The 15,948-nt window shown below is 40.6% G+C and overlaps 1 pseudogene; it reads right to left on the bottom strand.

The window, feature by feature from the left end:
• Positions 1-889: 889 nt before the first annotated feature.
• On the bottom strand, positions 890-12,916 carry LOC135627365 (pescadillo homolog; annotated as a pseudogene).
• Between the last annotated feature and the right edge of the window lie 3,032 nt (positions 12,917-15,948).

The raw sequence follows: 15,948 nt of genomic DNA, 5'->3' as shown, positions 1-15,948 counted from the left end.
GCAATACCAACAGGAAATGGACAAGCTCAAAACCAGGACACGTGACGGACTCTCATTTAATGAAGAGGGATTATCTGAAAGAAGACTTGGATCAATTCAAAAAGAAGCCTCCCGACAAGCACTTGAAGCATTGCAGCAATTCTTCGACATCCACTTAATCAAGACCAAAGAGTATCAGAGAAGGAGCGATGGAAAGGACAACTGGTACAGGGACTGGTTACCAGTCGTCCTTCAACAGCAACAACAACTGGAGGAGGCCCTATCTCTGGTAAAAGATGTCTCACAAAGGACAACCAGCTTCAGCCTTTAAACAACTGGAATATATACTTTGCTTAGCCGCCAAGCAAAGACAAATGGTGTGGGACAAAATATTTGCTTTTCTTAGCCACTAAGGAAAATGAGTTGAGCCCCGGGGAGCCGCTCATAGATCACCAATAATTGTGCCAAGGAATATGCTTTCCTTCGTCAGGAAGTTAGAGAAATATCTGATGAAAGGATAAGAATGCGATGGGGCCCAATGTGCACCCGGTTCTATCCTCTTCCTCTATATATTCTCTAGCTTAGTCTCTTGCAAGACATCGGTCTAAAAACCAGAGTCTTACTTGAGCAGAAATCTATCCTCTTGCTTATCCTTTGTAAGCATTTCAAGCTTTGTTTATTGTAAGAATTTTAAGCTTTCTATAGTTCTTTGTGCTTATCATTTCTTACTTGGATCCCGCTTCCGCTTCCGTCGACTTTCTGGTATCATATTCTCTCAAATGGAGGGATAATTCAAGCGGATAATCGTCGACTTTCTTTCAAATGGTGTGGACTTTCAATCTAAAGAACTCTGTAGTTTAAAAGCTTAAATTCTCATAACTGACAACCATCCAAACTTGCTACACAGCTTTAAAAGTTTAAATTTCCATAATTGACAACAGGCACCTGGTTTAATCCAAGTTTCTCTAGTATCGTATAATTAACACGATCAACTTACCTCACGGCTTAAGAAGAATTTGAAGTTTCTAAAGAGATTTTTGCATTGTTTCGTTTCCTGGTCCTCACCATCTGCATCATTAGTATCCTCCATGAGATGCATGAATGCACCTGGTTCATTAGCTGGAAGCTGATGTTGTAGCTGAGCAAGAATAAGCTCAGACTCTTCTGTTCCTTTATCTGCCTTCTTGACCTCAGGTTTTCCATCTTCATGAGAAGTAATTGCTTGAGGATTTCCAGAGAATCCTCCAGATCCAGTTGAAATGTAGCAACACAATGCATAAAGCTCTTAACACAAACAAAAGAACTTTATCATTATGTCATAGTTATAAACAAATAGAAAAACTTAAACTAGATTGTGAGGAATGAGATGGATCAAATAAAGTAACAGGCACATACACAAGTCTGATCTGACAAACAAATTAAAGCTAAAACAAAAGTTCACTCCAGACTGGAATCCATTAATCAAACATTTACCAGCAGCTAAGGCTTCCAGTCGAGGATCAAGAATAGGGGGATACTTCACATTTATAGAATGATAAAGCTTGAAATTTACAAAAGCTTGAAATTTACAAAACCTAGAAGAGCCTGCATTAAACAAAAGAAATAGACAAGTAGAGATTAAACATAACAAAAGGTAACACACAAAAGAGCATTCATGACTAACACTGAGTAATAGAGGGTATGTCTCCATCACAATGCAGTTTATTGATCAGCACATCTTGATAGAAAAAAGAAAAATCCCATCACAAACAAAAATCATTGTTTATAATAAATAATATTTCCAAGAAGTTATAATTGCATGTGATCATCCTTTATATGTATGCATGTCAATACCATCTATATGAAAACAATTAATTTTATGTAGTTATATATATATTTTCAACATTTTCATGAATGCCAATCTAATTTGTTAGCTCAAACGGTCAAAAAAGCATGTGTTTTCTTGATGAATAAGGGGAAAGGAAAATTGTTGTTTTACTGAATGGCTAAAAAATTCTCAAACACAACCTCATGGAGAGAAAATATAATCACAAATAATATTTCCAAGAAGTTAAAATTGAAAAGATCATATTAACATATTAATATCATGAGGTGATTACATGAGCTTGACATAATGTGGCGGATCATATCAACCTAAATAGCAGTGCCAAATTTGTCCACTTCCATCAAGGAACACAACAATTTCAAGAGACATCACCCCTTCTACATCCTTTTTATGGTAGACGTAACATGTCCATCTACAATTGGAAGTAGAGATTAGGTCAACCAAATTCAGATGCTAACTATCATAATGTATATGTATATATAAATAGGATTTGATGGTCTCTCACATCAACACTTGCACTCCAAGTGTCAAAATAGCTCAATTATTGCCATTGACGAGTGTGACGAATTAATATGGTGGATAGAATTCACTTGTTTCGGATGAGACAGGGAACACACTCCATAGTTGATTCTCCCCTCAAAAAAGGTGGTGAGCTTGGTTTGTGTCATCATGGTGGGAAAAATCTTAGGAGACTACCCAACTTTGAAAAGCTTTCTATCAACCTTGATGCTAGGCTTGTAGTTTTGTTTTTTACTCTGAGAAAACTAACCATCATTTTATCACCTTAATGAAATAGTTTAGAGTTTAGACATGTTAGGCGCTCACCCACCTTTGCTCCAAAAACAGAAAAGAAAATCTAGTCAGCTCAACTCCCTGCCTCTGCCTCCAGAGAATATCAGTAGAGGCTTATGCTAGTGCGTTAAGACCCACTATAATGGCTATAATAGGGACCCCTGGAACCATTACAACTAACTATAAAATCTAATTTTTACCACCATAGAAACTGGCACCAAAATAATGAACAAAATGGTACATCAGAAAATAGTGGGATTCATTTGTCAAATACAAACACAAATCCCTGCACTCAACTTGCAGGAAGATATAGTTTGCTTTGATGAGTAATTGATGAAACCCAATAAAGGCTTGACCATTATAACAATAAAAAGTTATCACAGCAATTAGTCTTCCCATTATTAGTACGTAAAATGTAACAGAACATCTGGATTATAATGAAGGTCAGGATTACCCAGATTCCTGATCATCCCTAGATCAGGTAGGATGCACATGCTGGTCAGTTATGCAATCACAGATTATAGCTACCAAATGCTAGGCTTTTTTTTTTTATTGGTATTGTTATTTAAACATAAGTTCCATAAATAGTCTATTAAAACTATCCTTTATATCAGATGTCTCCTTGCCAATTGAATACTCTAATAGGCATCCAAATCCAATGCCAATATCTTTGTCCATGAAAAAATAACCACTGCTGCAACGGGAGTAAGGAAAAGCACAATAAGTTGTCACCTCTGTAGTGAAATATATGATATTCTCAAGAATGGAGAGAAAAATGATACATTTGCAACAAAGTAGTAAATCTTGGATCATCAACCAGCTTGGAACACTTCATTAACTATTTAACTTATAGCCATGTACCACTAAATTTGCAAAAGAGCATTCATTCAATACAGTGATGTCCGCAAGCTTCTAAAAGTTACACTTCTGGCATACACCAGTTCAGCTTTAGTGAATTACCTCGAAGAACTCTGAAAAGGTAAGCATGACATTGAAATTGACATCATCAGTCAAAACTTGTTGCAAGGCATGTGGTGTTAGCCATGTGATCTTCTGAACCTCAACCTCAGCCTGCATCATTCAGAATCATCACCTCAAAGTAATATATATAAGAATAAATAAAATTTTACATATTAATATATCATAACATAAAAATCAGAAGATAACTTTACCTGATAGTAAATGCCTTTCACAGATATGAATGCCTTCCAAAGACTATGAGTTCGAGAAATGTAGGCTTGCCATTCATGACTTAACCTATTTAGTAAATGATAAGCATCTTATTGTCTATTATAATCTTGCGGACAAATCAGAGAAAATAATCAACTGGGCATAAGATATTCTAAAAAGGAATAAGATAACACATCCCAGGATCCAGCATCAATATGCTAAGATTCCTGATTGTTCAACTTCATGAAATCATTGATGAAAGATTTTCCTTAAGAGAGTACAGTACTTCCAAGATTGGAAAGTAGAAAAGGCTTAAAAAATAAAGACATTTGTTAAAAAAAATAAATTTTAAAACTAGTTTGATCACCTATCTATCAACATAGTTTCCACTCTAGAACAACTTGATATTTAAATCTTGTACATGAAAGATACTTCAAAATTTTACCAGTAATTGTCATCTTATGTCAATCCTGCAAAGTCAGAATCTAGTTCTTGGACAGCAAAATTATGTTACCAATGGACTTGCCCAATCTAAAGGACTATGGGCAAGCAGAAATTTACAAGTGTGGTTCTCACTAGCAAGAAAAACATTCATGTCAATTTAAATACAATGTTGCAGATCTTTCTAAAACTCTCTCTCCTCTCCATCTTTCTCTCTGTATTTAGATGCAGATATGAAATGTAGATCATGATTCTTAATTTCATCTGGACCAGTAACCGACGGTTCAAGGCTAAATCAGCATACCAATTGGGCTTTTTGCTTGATCTGGTTTGCCCAGTTTGAGGTTTTTCTAAGTTACAGGTCACGTCTTTCTAAGGTTTGGCCTCTCTCTCTCTCTCTCTCTCTCTCTCTCTCTCTCTCTGTTTTTCTAAGTTACAGGTCATGTCTTTCTAAGGTTTGGGCCTCTCTCTCTCTCTATCTCTCTCTCTCTCTCTCTACCCCAGCCAATCCTCATTCCTCCTCATGCCACCTGCTGCCACCCAGCCTTCATCTCTACCTTGCCATCATAGTGGATATAGACAATTTAACACCAATTTTCATGTCTGTCAAACCTTTTAGAAAAACTTGCATCAAAATAAGTACTCAATAACCTGAACTGTCAAATTAGCATAGTAAGCTAGCAAATAATACCACTAGAAAGTGAAAAGAATAATAGAGTATGTTGCAAGATCTCTAATGACATAGACAGAAATTCTGTTATAGTCCAATAATAAAAATTCCACAAAGCATGCACTTCAATAAAGAAGTTCAAATATGAATGTCAGCCCAATCAATCTACAGTCAAAGGATTAATTCACATTACTGTGTCAAAGGATTAAAAAGAGCCAACCTTCTACAATTATGAATACGTTCCACTTGAATCCGTTCACCCTCAACAGCAGGCAATGCGTGAACCATAGTAAGACAGTCATCCAGGTCTCTGAGTGCATCAATAAAAGTTGGGTACCTATATCACCAGGACCAGCATCTCTAAACAGCTAGTGTTTGTTTCTAGAGAACATTCTGCAAGCTGAGAATTCAAAACCTTTCCAAAATAAGCCTATCAAGCTTATATGTTGGTTCACGATTCAGTAGCCAATCTGCCAGATCCCTGTTTTTCCATGCCAAAGCTTTCTTGACTTTCTTTTAATGAGCCCTTATGTCCCTGGAGCATCATAAAAAACCATGGCAAATAAAATATACAAATGTGTTCAATTGCAACAACAATAACCAACAAAAGTGCCTGAAGCACACTAATAAGGATTTCCATCTAGCTAAAGCTATCATTGTAATTAAAAACTTTTAATTACAATAGGCACATTAAAATATTTTAGTCTAATTAAAGTTATCAGCAAAATGAAACAATTATAACACCATACACTAGTATAAACTCTTATGTCTCACCACATCCATGGTCAAACCAGAACTTGTAACTCAGTTGACTGGACACATACAGAAGATAGGAAGATGCATGAAAAGTAACTTGGCAGGATTAATGGAAGAAAAAAAAAAGTCACAACTTTTAGCAACTGAACTAACCTAGGTACACATGTTTACTAAATGTGAATAGATGTCTCAAGTACAGAGGCAGCATCAGAGAGACCAAAGATACTAAACTGGCATTATATCAGCGAAAGACTGAAAGTTCTGTGTAACATAGTGTCACGAACGGTCGTCGCGCACCCGCAACAACTCCGTTCAACGAACCGTTCGTCGCTCTCATCTACATGTACAGCTGCTTGGCAACATGTTGTGTCTTGGTTTTGAGTCATTTTGCTTGTAAAAATGTAAGTTCGAACAAGTTGCAGCGCTACAAAGCGACCGCTCACCGAACCGAGCAAAACAGCCCCAAAACAGCTCCGTTTTCATATGCCGTGGGCTGTTTTCTGCAGTCCGCCTCCGCTCACAAAACGTCAGCCATCTTTCCAAGTTCGCACATTACCTTGACGGGAACTTGTTGTCGCGCCCGGCACCCGGTGAGCAGCTGTTTGTGGACTTGAAGCTGTTCGTTCAACCTTCTAAAGTCCTTGTTTTCCCTCTCTCCCTCTTTTCTCTTGTTCACGCAAGGTGCTCGCTGAATTGTTTGTAAAGCTTCCCCTTTTCGCGAGACGTCGGGACTTGTTCGTCACTCGTTCTTTGAACTAATCAACTTTCTCTTTTTACAGGTCCTTCGGGACCTGCGAGAGGTTGCAAGTGAGCTGATCTTTGTGGACGCAAATCGCAAGGGTGAAGCGCGACTTAGGTAACGCAAGCTAAGTTCGCGTCTTTGCCGCAAGGGTGCCTCACGCCTTAGGCAATTCCAGCTAAGGCCGTGACATTGTGGTATCAAAGCGGGCAAGCACTTCGAGCGAGCAACGAAGGAACTTCGCAACTTCGCCATGGCAAAGCATCGTGGTGAACCAAGCAAGATGGGGCAAGCCGGACCCTTGCCCCAAGAAGCCGCAGGTGGGCTGCATATGCACACTTGCTCTCATGCTGTTGGAACCGCTCAAGAGGAGCGCGACAGCGAACATAATGAGCGAGAAGTTGGCTACTCTCCGCAAGCGGAGGAGGCGCAATTTGGAGCGCCAACCGGGAAAAAGAGTCACAAGGAGAGACTCACAACGGCGGAAACCCGTTTGGATGTTCTTGAAGTGAGCTTGGAGGAACTCTACCATGGCCAACAAAGGCTTGTTGGGGTAGAGAGCTCGCAAGAAGAAGCAGTGTCCAGGATCGACAAGGTTGAGGCCTTAGTCGACCGACTGTTAGATGACACTAAAGACTCTGTACAACACTTGCAAGAAGTTGTGGCGGAACTCACTTCGAGGGTGACCATGCTCACAAGAGTGCTAAATGCGGGAGGAAGCAACACCCACGTTGCGTCGCCACAAAACTTGAGGGCACCCAAGCCTCATGGTTATGGAGGGGCCAAAGATGCCAAAGAGCTCGAGAATTTTCTATTCGACATGGAACAATACTTTCGAGCTACGAGGCTTGATTCTGAAGAAACCAAAGTTTCCATAACATCCATGTATCTGAACGGAGATACAAAACTTTGGTGGAGAACCCGTTGGGAGGAGATCCAACAAGGTCGGTGTCGAGTTGACACATGGGAGGAATTGAAGCGGGAGTTGAGAACTCAGTTCCTACCGGAAAACACCGAATTCGTCGCAAGAAGGAAGTTGAGACAACTCCACCAAAATACTTCCATCCGAGACTACGTGAAGCAATTTTCTACGCTAATGCTGGACATCCAAGACATGTTCGAGAAGGATAAGCTGTTCAGCTTCCTTGATGGTTTGAAGCCATAGGCACAACAAGAATTACATCGAAGGAATGTCGCCGATTTGATCGGGGCAATTGTTGCCGCAGAAAGGCTCACTGACTTCGTTTCCTCCGAAGACCCGGGAAGAAGGAAACAATCTTCAAGCAATCGCCCTCCAAAATATTCTCAAGGGAATGAGCTCGGGGGCAAACAAAAGAAGAAGAGTTCCCACAAAGGGCCAAGCCCGAAAGGTAAGGCCCCGAAACCTGACGGATGCTTCTTGTGCGAAGGGCCGCACATGGTGAGGGAGTGCCCACAAAAATAGGCACTCAATGCTTTAACAGCTTCCATTCACCCCCCCAAAATCGGACAAGGGCAAGGCTGTCGCTCTTAGTTCGAGTAGTTCTGAAGCCAGCAGCGACAATAAGGAGTCGCAAGGACCCCGAATGGGAGCGATGCGTTTGTTGAACGCCTTGCAGGGTCAAGTGGGGGAGAACACGAAGACAAAGCTACAAAAAGCAGGAAGTGGTGAGCTGATGTACGTAGACATCGAGCTAAATGGCCAAACAACCCGTGCAATGGTGGACACGGGTGCTACCCACAACTTCATTGTCGATCGAGAAGCAAAGCGACTTGGGTTGATCTTAGAGAAGAGCCCAAGTCGAATGAAAGCGGTGAATTCGGAGGCCAGGCGAATCTCCAGGTTGGCGAAAGGAGCTCCCATCAAGATCGGAACATGGAGCGGGAACACCAACATGATGCCAGTGCCACTAGACGACTTCCAAGTGATACTTGGAATGGAGTTCATGCACGCGGCGAAGTTGGTGCCAATGTCGTTCCTAAACTCCCTATATATGATGCGAGGTGACGACCCTTGCGTGGTTCCCGTCTCTCGGAGGAGAACCAAGGAACCCCAACATATATCGACATTGCAACTGAAGAAAGGGGTGCGAAAAGGTTAATTAACATTCGTGGCTGCTATGAAGCTAGAGCCACTCGACGAGAAAGCCATTCAAGAACCTGCTACGGTGGCGAATGTCCTGAAAGAGTTCAATGACGTTATGCCACCCGAGTTGCCGAAAACTCTTCCACCACGTAGAGGCGTGGATCACAACATCGAGTTGGAGCTAGGAGTGAAGCCTCCAGCGAGACCACCCTACCGCATGCCCCCGCCAGAGTTGGCAGAACTCAGGAAGCAGTTATGTGAACTGCTAAGCGGTGGTCTCATCCGTAGCTCTGAAGCACCATTCGGAGCTCTAGTTCTCTTCTAGAAGAAACAAAATGGGAGCCTCCGACTATGTCTCGATTATCGAGCCCTCAACAAAGTGATAGTGAAAAACAAGTATCTCATCCCGCTCATCACGAACTTGTTCAACCAGTTGGGCAAAGCCAAGTATTTCTCAAAACACGACCTTAGGTCGGGGTATTGGCAGGTGCGCATTGTTGAAGGTGATGAAGCGAAGATTACCTGTATGACCAGGTATGGAGCGTTTGAGTTCTTAGTGATGCCATTCGGCTTAACCAACGCTCCGGCCACGTTCTGCACTCTCATGAATCAGCTATTCAAGGAGTATTTGGATAAGTTCATGGTCGTCTACTTGGACAATATCATCGTCTACAGTCAAACGCTCAAGGAGCTTGTCAAGCACCTTCGGACAATTTTCAAAGTTCTCAGGGAGAACACTGTTCGTGAAAAGGGAGAAACGCTACTTTGCCCAAACGGAGATCTTATTCTTGGGGCATCGAATTGATGATGGTTCCATTCGGATGGACAAATCAAAAGTGCAAGCGGTTGCGGAATGGCGAACTCCAAAGAAGGTGCCAGAGTTGAGATCCTTCCTTAGTTTCGTCAACTACTATCGACGCTTCATTGTTGGGTATTCGAACGTAAAACTCCACTGACGGAGTTGCTGAAGAAGGAGCAGCCTTGGAAGTGGTCTGACAAATGTGAAATAGCATTCCAAGATCTGAAGGCTGCTATTCTAGAAGAACCGATGCTCAAATTGCCGGACTATGGAGAGTCATTTGAAGTCCATACAGATGCTTCAGACTTCGTTATTGGGGAGAGTACTCATGCAGGAGGGTCATCCGGTAGCCTACGAGAGCCGCAAGCTCAACGAGACCAAGCGGCAGTATCCAATGCACGAGAAGGAGATGACAGCGGTGATCCATTATCTACTAGTTTGGCGACGCTACCTTCTCGGATCGCGATTTGTGCTAAGGACAGACAACATCGCTCTGAGTTATTTCCAAACGCAGAAGAAACTTTCCCCAAAGCAAGCACGATGGCAGGACTTCTTGGCTGAATTTGATATGGCAATGGAGTACAAGCCCGGAAAGGCAAATGTCGTGGCCGATGCATTGAGTCAGAAAGTGGAGTGCGTGAATGCTGTACAATTGGAGATCAGAGGCCAAGCAAGTCAGTTACACTCCAACTTCCTTTTCAGGATTAGGGATGGACTGTATAGTGACCCCCAGGCAGTTATCCTGATGCAGCTCATCAAAGAAGGCAAGACACGACGATTTTGGGTCCAGGAGGGACTCGTGTACACAAAAGGGAATAGGGTTTATGTTCCTCGAGTGGACAATTTGAGGCGTGAACTCTTAAGAGAGTGTCACGATTCCCTTTGGGCTGGACACCCAGGTATTCACCGAACATTGGCTCTCGTGGAGAGGGCCTTCTACTGGCCGAAGATAGGGACTAATGTGGAGGAATATGTTCGAACGTGCCTCACTTGCCAACAAGACAAGGCGGAACAGCGGAAGCCGATGGGACTTTTAGAGTCGTTGCCTGTACTCCTTGGACTTCATATCAAGCTTGCCACTAGTAGGGAGACTCGGATTGATACTCGTGGTAATCGATCGATTTTCAAAGTATGCAACTTTCATTATTGCTCCGCTACACTGTTCAGCAAAGGAGGCGGCCAAGCTGATGATGAAGGATGTGGTGAAGTATTGGGGAGTCCCGCACAATATCATCAGTGATCGAGATGCTCGGTTCTTGGGACGATTCTGGACCGAGCTATTAAAATTGTTAGGATCAAAGTTATAATTCTCTACAAGCCTTCACCCCCAGACGGATGGCCAAACCGAGAGGATAAACTCGCTCTTGAAGCAATATCTTCGGCACTACGTGAGTGCCAACCAACGAGATTAGGTGAAGTTGTTGGACATTGCCCAATTTTCCTACAACTTGCAGTGGAGCTCTGCGTCCAACAAGAGCCCCTTCGAGATCATTACAGGACAACAACCGTCAACTCCTCACACCATGGCAATCGGGTATACTTGGAGTAGTCCATCAATCTACCACTTCGCAAAGGAGTGATACCGAAATGCAGATATTGCGCGGGCTTACTTAGAGAAGGCGGCAAAAAGGATGAAGAAGTGGGCAGACTTGGGAAGGCGACTGCAAGAGTTCAAGGTCGGCAATTTGGTGTTGATAAAGCTCCAACCAGCATCACTCCAATTCTTTAGGAACAAAGTCCACAAAGGATTGGTGCAGAAGTATGAAGGGCCCTTCCCAATTATCAGCAGGGTAGGCAACATCTCCTACAAGTTGCAACTACCGACGTGGTTCAAAATTCACAACATTCTTCACGCTAGCAACCTAAAAGCCTACCACTCGGATCCGCAAGATGCTTCCCGAAGTATTCTAACTCGGCTACCCCCCACCAGAGTCTCCTACGAGAAGCGATTTGAAACCATTTTAGCGGATCACAAGATAAAGCTACCCAATAGAGCTGAGCAGATTGAGTACTTGATGAAGTGGCGAAAGCTTTCCCGAACTGAATCCATTGGGAGCCCGAAGACGCCCTGCGACATGAAGAAACAATTATCAACAACTACCAACAAGCGTCGACGAGGGCGTCGACAGTTTAAGTGGGGGAGAATGTCATGAACGGTCGTCGCGCACCCGCAACAACTCCGACTCCGTTTTCATGTGCCGCGGGCTGTTTTCTGCAATCCGCCTCTGCTCACAAAACGTCAGCCATCTCAACCCCTTGGAACCACCCGGGTGGCACAAGGCTGGATGGGGCTTCGGTATAGTGTCGGGCGTTGAACAATCTTTCGCAAGTTCGCACGTTATCTTGACGGGAACTTGTTGTCGCGCCCGGCACCCGGTGAGCAACTGTTTGTGGACTTGCAGTTGTTCGTTCAACCTTCTAAAGTCCTTGTTTTCCCTCTCTCCCTCTTTTCTCTTGTGCACGTAAGGTGCTCGTTGAATTGCTTGTAAAGCTTCCCCTTTTCGCGAGACATCGGGACTTGTCCGTCGCTCGTTCTTCGAACTAATCAACTTTCTCTTTTTACAGGTCCTTCGGGACCTGCAAGAGGTTACAAGTGGACTGATCTTTGCGGACGCAAATCGCAAGGGCGAAGCGCGACTTAGGCAACGCAAGCTAAGTTCGCGTCTTTGCCGCAATAGTGCCTCGCGACTTAGGCAACGCAAGCTAAGTTCGCGTCTTTGCCACAAGGGTGCCTCACGCCTTAGTTTTGTGTAACATAGTGTATGGGATCCACAAGAAGCAAAAATAAAAGTAGAGATGATTAAATATATAAACAGCAATAAGCCATAATGACCCAACTATTTGGATTAGGCTTCATGGATCCCATTTTGCCTTTGAGTTTCCATCGACAGATATATCACTACCCAAACGCTTATAGACATTTCTGCTTCTAAACATTTTAAGCTACCACTAACTTTACTTTGTACACTGTTTTTGTTGGTAGCATATGAAGATTCTTATTCTTAGAAGGAGGGAGTACCTGAATTTCTCAAGTAGAGGTTCGTGCGCAAGAAACATGATATCCTTCATGTGATGATATGTCTTGTGGCTCCCTTCCACCTTCTTCTTCGGATCTCGAGGAAAGATACCTTTGAGAATGCATAGTTTCCTTAACCAAATACCAAGACGATGGAATAAATATATTCGTTTACAATTAAAATAGAGAGAAATCGAGAAGAAAGGAAAGGAAAAAGGTAGCAAAGTGACGAAACCATAACTCACCTGAAGGTGGACAGACTGACTTGAAGATAGTGAACAGCCTTCGTCCTCGTGATGTATTTCGCCGTGTTTCCTTCCTCCTTCCCCTAAAACGAAACAAAAACAGGACTTTGAGCAAAAATTACGGATTCGAAGCGGAAAGATCGAGAGGGACAGAGATCGAACGCGTCGTGGGGATTACCGGGGGCCTGTAGTGCTTCGGCATCTCGAGGAAGAAAATGAACAACCGGGAAGACTCCTCCTTAGACGCCGCCGTTGGTGTGGTGGCGGGTTGGCTCGAAGTGGATCACGAACCAAGAGAGACGAGAGAGGTCTCGGTGTTTGAGGGTTTCCCGAGGGAGAAACGATTAGGGCCTAGAAACGTGATGATGGGCCGGGTTTAACGCCGGACTTCAATGGCCGACGAAAGGCTGCATCCCATTATGAAATGAAGTCTGAATCTGAATCTGAATCTGAATCTCTACTATGGTGAGTTGAAATTTGAACGTTCCTAAAATTAGCTTAACTCGGTCTATTTTTCGAATACTGTCCGGGGAAAAAAAAAGTTGCTATGACTCATATGATTAGACTTTCTTTGAAGATAAAAAATATTTATATCGTGTATCCGTATCTCATTTTAATTTGAGAATAAAAGATACTCGTGTAATATGCTTTCCATAAAAGACTACGTCATAAATTTATCTAATATTAATTTTTTCAATCATCAAGTTAGTACGTGTTTGTAAACGTCTAAAGATCATAAGTATTTGTTTAGTTTGTTTTCAATAATCATATATCAATTGAGTAGGATCGTAGTATCAATGTTTTAATTTTAAAAGTCCTATTGATATGAGATATTGAGTAGGATCTTCATCATTTTTTATAGCTAATGTGGCATGTCTAGTAGTAAGTAGATGGTGAATGAATTCTATATGTTTGGGTCTGGTTAGAAAAAATAATAATAATTATTATTATTATTATATCAATTGATTACTCTTTTTAGTGGAAGCTCATTCCAATTCAATCAAAATATATATAAAGTTTGGTTCAAGTGAGTCAAAGTAGGCATACCAATGATAAAAACAATTATAAAATTAAAGCATGAGTGTTTTTTCATTTGGTTATCTACGTGTCATGGCTCATTTCATATATATATATATATATATATATATATATATATGTTATGGTGTTTTGCAGGGGTAGAACTCAAATCCTGACTCTCCACTTTCCGAATCTAACATACCATCATCAACCCAACCTCTTCTCGAAGAATCACTTACCATCTACTTTTCTACTGCTTCAGATCCGTATTTGGATTTCGCTCCTTATTCTAGTCTTTCTCGTGAAGCAATGACATTTTAAACTTTAAGTGGAGTTCAGGATGTGCTAACGGGAGCAAGACGCAAGCCGAAAGCCTTGCAATTTTGGAAGCTTTGATCCGAGCCAAAAGAGAAATCATATGCAATATTTGCATTGCCCTTTTGACTCACAACAATACGTAGCATTTGCTAACGATCTTTCTAGTGCTCCTTCGTTTTTGAGAAGCAAGGTATAGTTTATTAAAAGTTATATTGTATGTTTGTTAATACCCAATTATTGATCTAACTTTGATAAAATATGATCTTGGGTATCTTGTTTGATAATTCTTTTTCCACTAAATTTTTTATTATAATTCTATATTTTAGCTCATTTACTTTTGTGAGCTTTTTTGCAAGCAATACTTGCCGCATCATTTGCCAAAGTAGGTGCCAAATGTAATATTGTTGCTCCTACAGCAAGATTTGTGTGAGAGAAAATAAGTAACACGTAATCTTTGTCCCTAGGTGATTGGCAAATCAATTTGAGAGCCAAGAACAGTCAGTTTATGTGTAGTATAATTTTCATTCCTAGGAATGAAATAAATCTAGTTATATGTAGTTTAAGCTGAGATCTTATTCTTGGGGCACGAAGCTTTCTATTGCCCAATTTTTAATTTTTTGAAGATACCGACTAACTTAGTTGATAAAAAATTTAACGTATTATCACTTGGTCTAAAAATAAAAGATACATATATATATATATATATATATATATATATATATATATATATAATATTATATTGATAGATAATATCAATGTCTACAACCAAAGTCTAAATGTCATGGTGATTAAATAATTTTCAATTCAATTGCAATCGACACTTTCCTATTAAGATAATCTTCTTGTACAGAATCATAATTCAAGATTTACTATACTTGGGTCGAGTCAACAGGATATTATGTCCCTCTCCAAGAGAAGTACAATGGTCATCTATTCATAAACACAACTCTAGTGGAAGTGGGAGACTATATAACATAGCATAAACAATTAACTTATACACTCCCCATGCAATTAAGATATCGCACTCCATCTTAATACTCCAAAAGAAATATAAATGCAACTTGTTCATGAACACAACCATGGGACACAGCATGCATTTATATATTTCCCTTATTAAAAGAAAAAAAATTCATATGTTGGCTCTAATCCGCACCGGTATATGTCGATCATTTTAAGGATATATTTAATTTTCATTCTATTATCAAGTATCCATTTATAAAACATCTTTTACCTAAATAACCGTATACCATTTTTATTAAGTATTTAGGTTTAATATCATCCACTTTGTTGTCATTTTATGGATATCTTCATAGTGTTCTAGTTTTATATGTATTCCGTTTTACATTTTTTTTTTATTTTTTGTGTACATTTAAATATGAGTTGCTCTCCATAAACGAATCTATCAAAACTCGGGTTAGAAATGGCATATTGTAGTTGTTGTCAACAGCACGTATAGAAAGATAATATCCCCATATAAATTCACAATATAAGATTGATTATTCTAAAATTATGATATTATTCTATAAATACTATAAGGAAGCACTAAAAATATTTAGGCATTATCATTTTATGACATCCGATGCAAGAAGACCTAACTGATAGGTATCATATTATTAATTTAAGCTTAAGTATTTTGAGTTAATGGTTCAAGCTCAATAAAATTAATAGAACAATCAAATCTCTATAAATTGATCTTAATATTTTGTCCACTTTTAATACGAGACTAAATAGAAATATTATAATTATCAATATATACTGATGATCTTGAAGGTTAAACAAGAAAATCGAAGAAGATCATAATAAAAAAGATCAACAAATAATTATTTCTTGAATGTCCTTAGGTAGGTTACTTCCCATGAATTCCATGATCTTATTTTTTTTTCTCCAACTTAATAAACAATACTATTTGATATTATCTTCATCACATTATGTGATAGGATATGAGAAGAGTGTAATGGTTATTTACAATCTCAAATGGGTGCTTATGACCAAGGTTCGCCGTACCGTATCGTACCGGCGTTTCGACCCGGGCTCGGTACCGATACGGTACGGTATATTGCTCGGTACACCCAGGTGTACCGAGCGGTACACCCAGGTGTACCGAGCGGTACACTCA

The sequence above is a fragment of the Musa acuminata genome, chromosome BXJ2-11 (genome assembly GCF_036884655.1).
Source record: "Musa acuminata AAA Group cultivar baxijiao chromosome BXJ2-11, Cavendish_Baxijiao_AAA, whole genome shotgun sequence".
In the NCBI taxonomy this organism is placed as follows: domain Eukaryota; kingdom Viridiplantae; phylum Streptophyta; class Magnoliopsida; order Zingiberales; family Musaceae; genus Musa; species Musa acuminata.
Note: the sequence above shows the minus strand (reverse complement) of the source record. Positions and strands in the feature narration are given on the sequence as shown.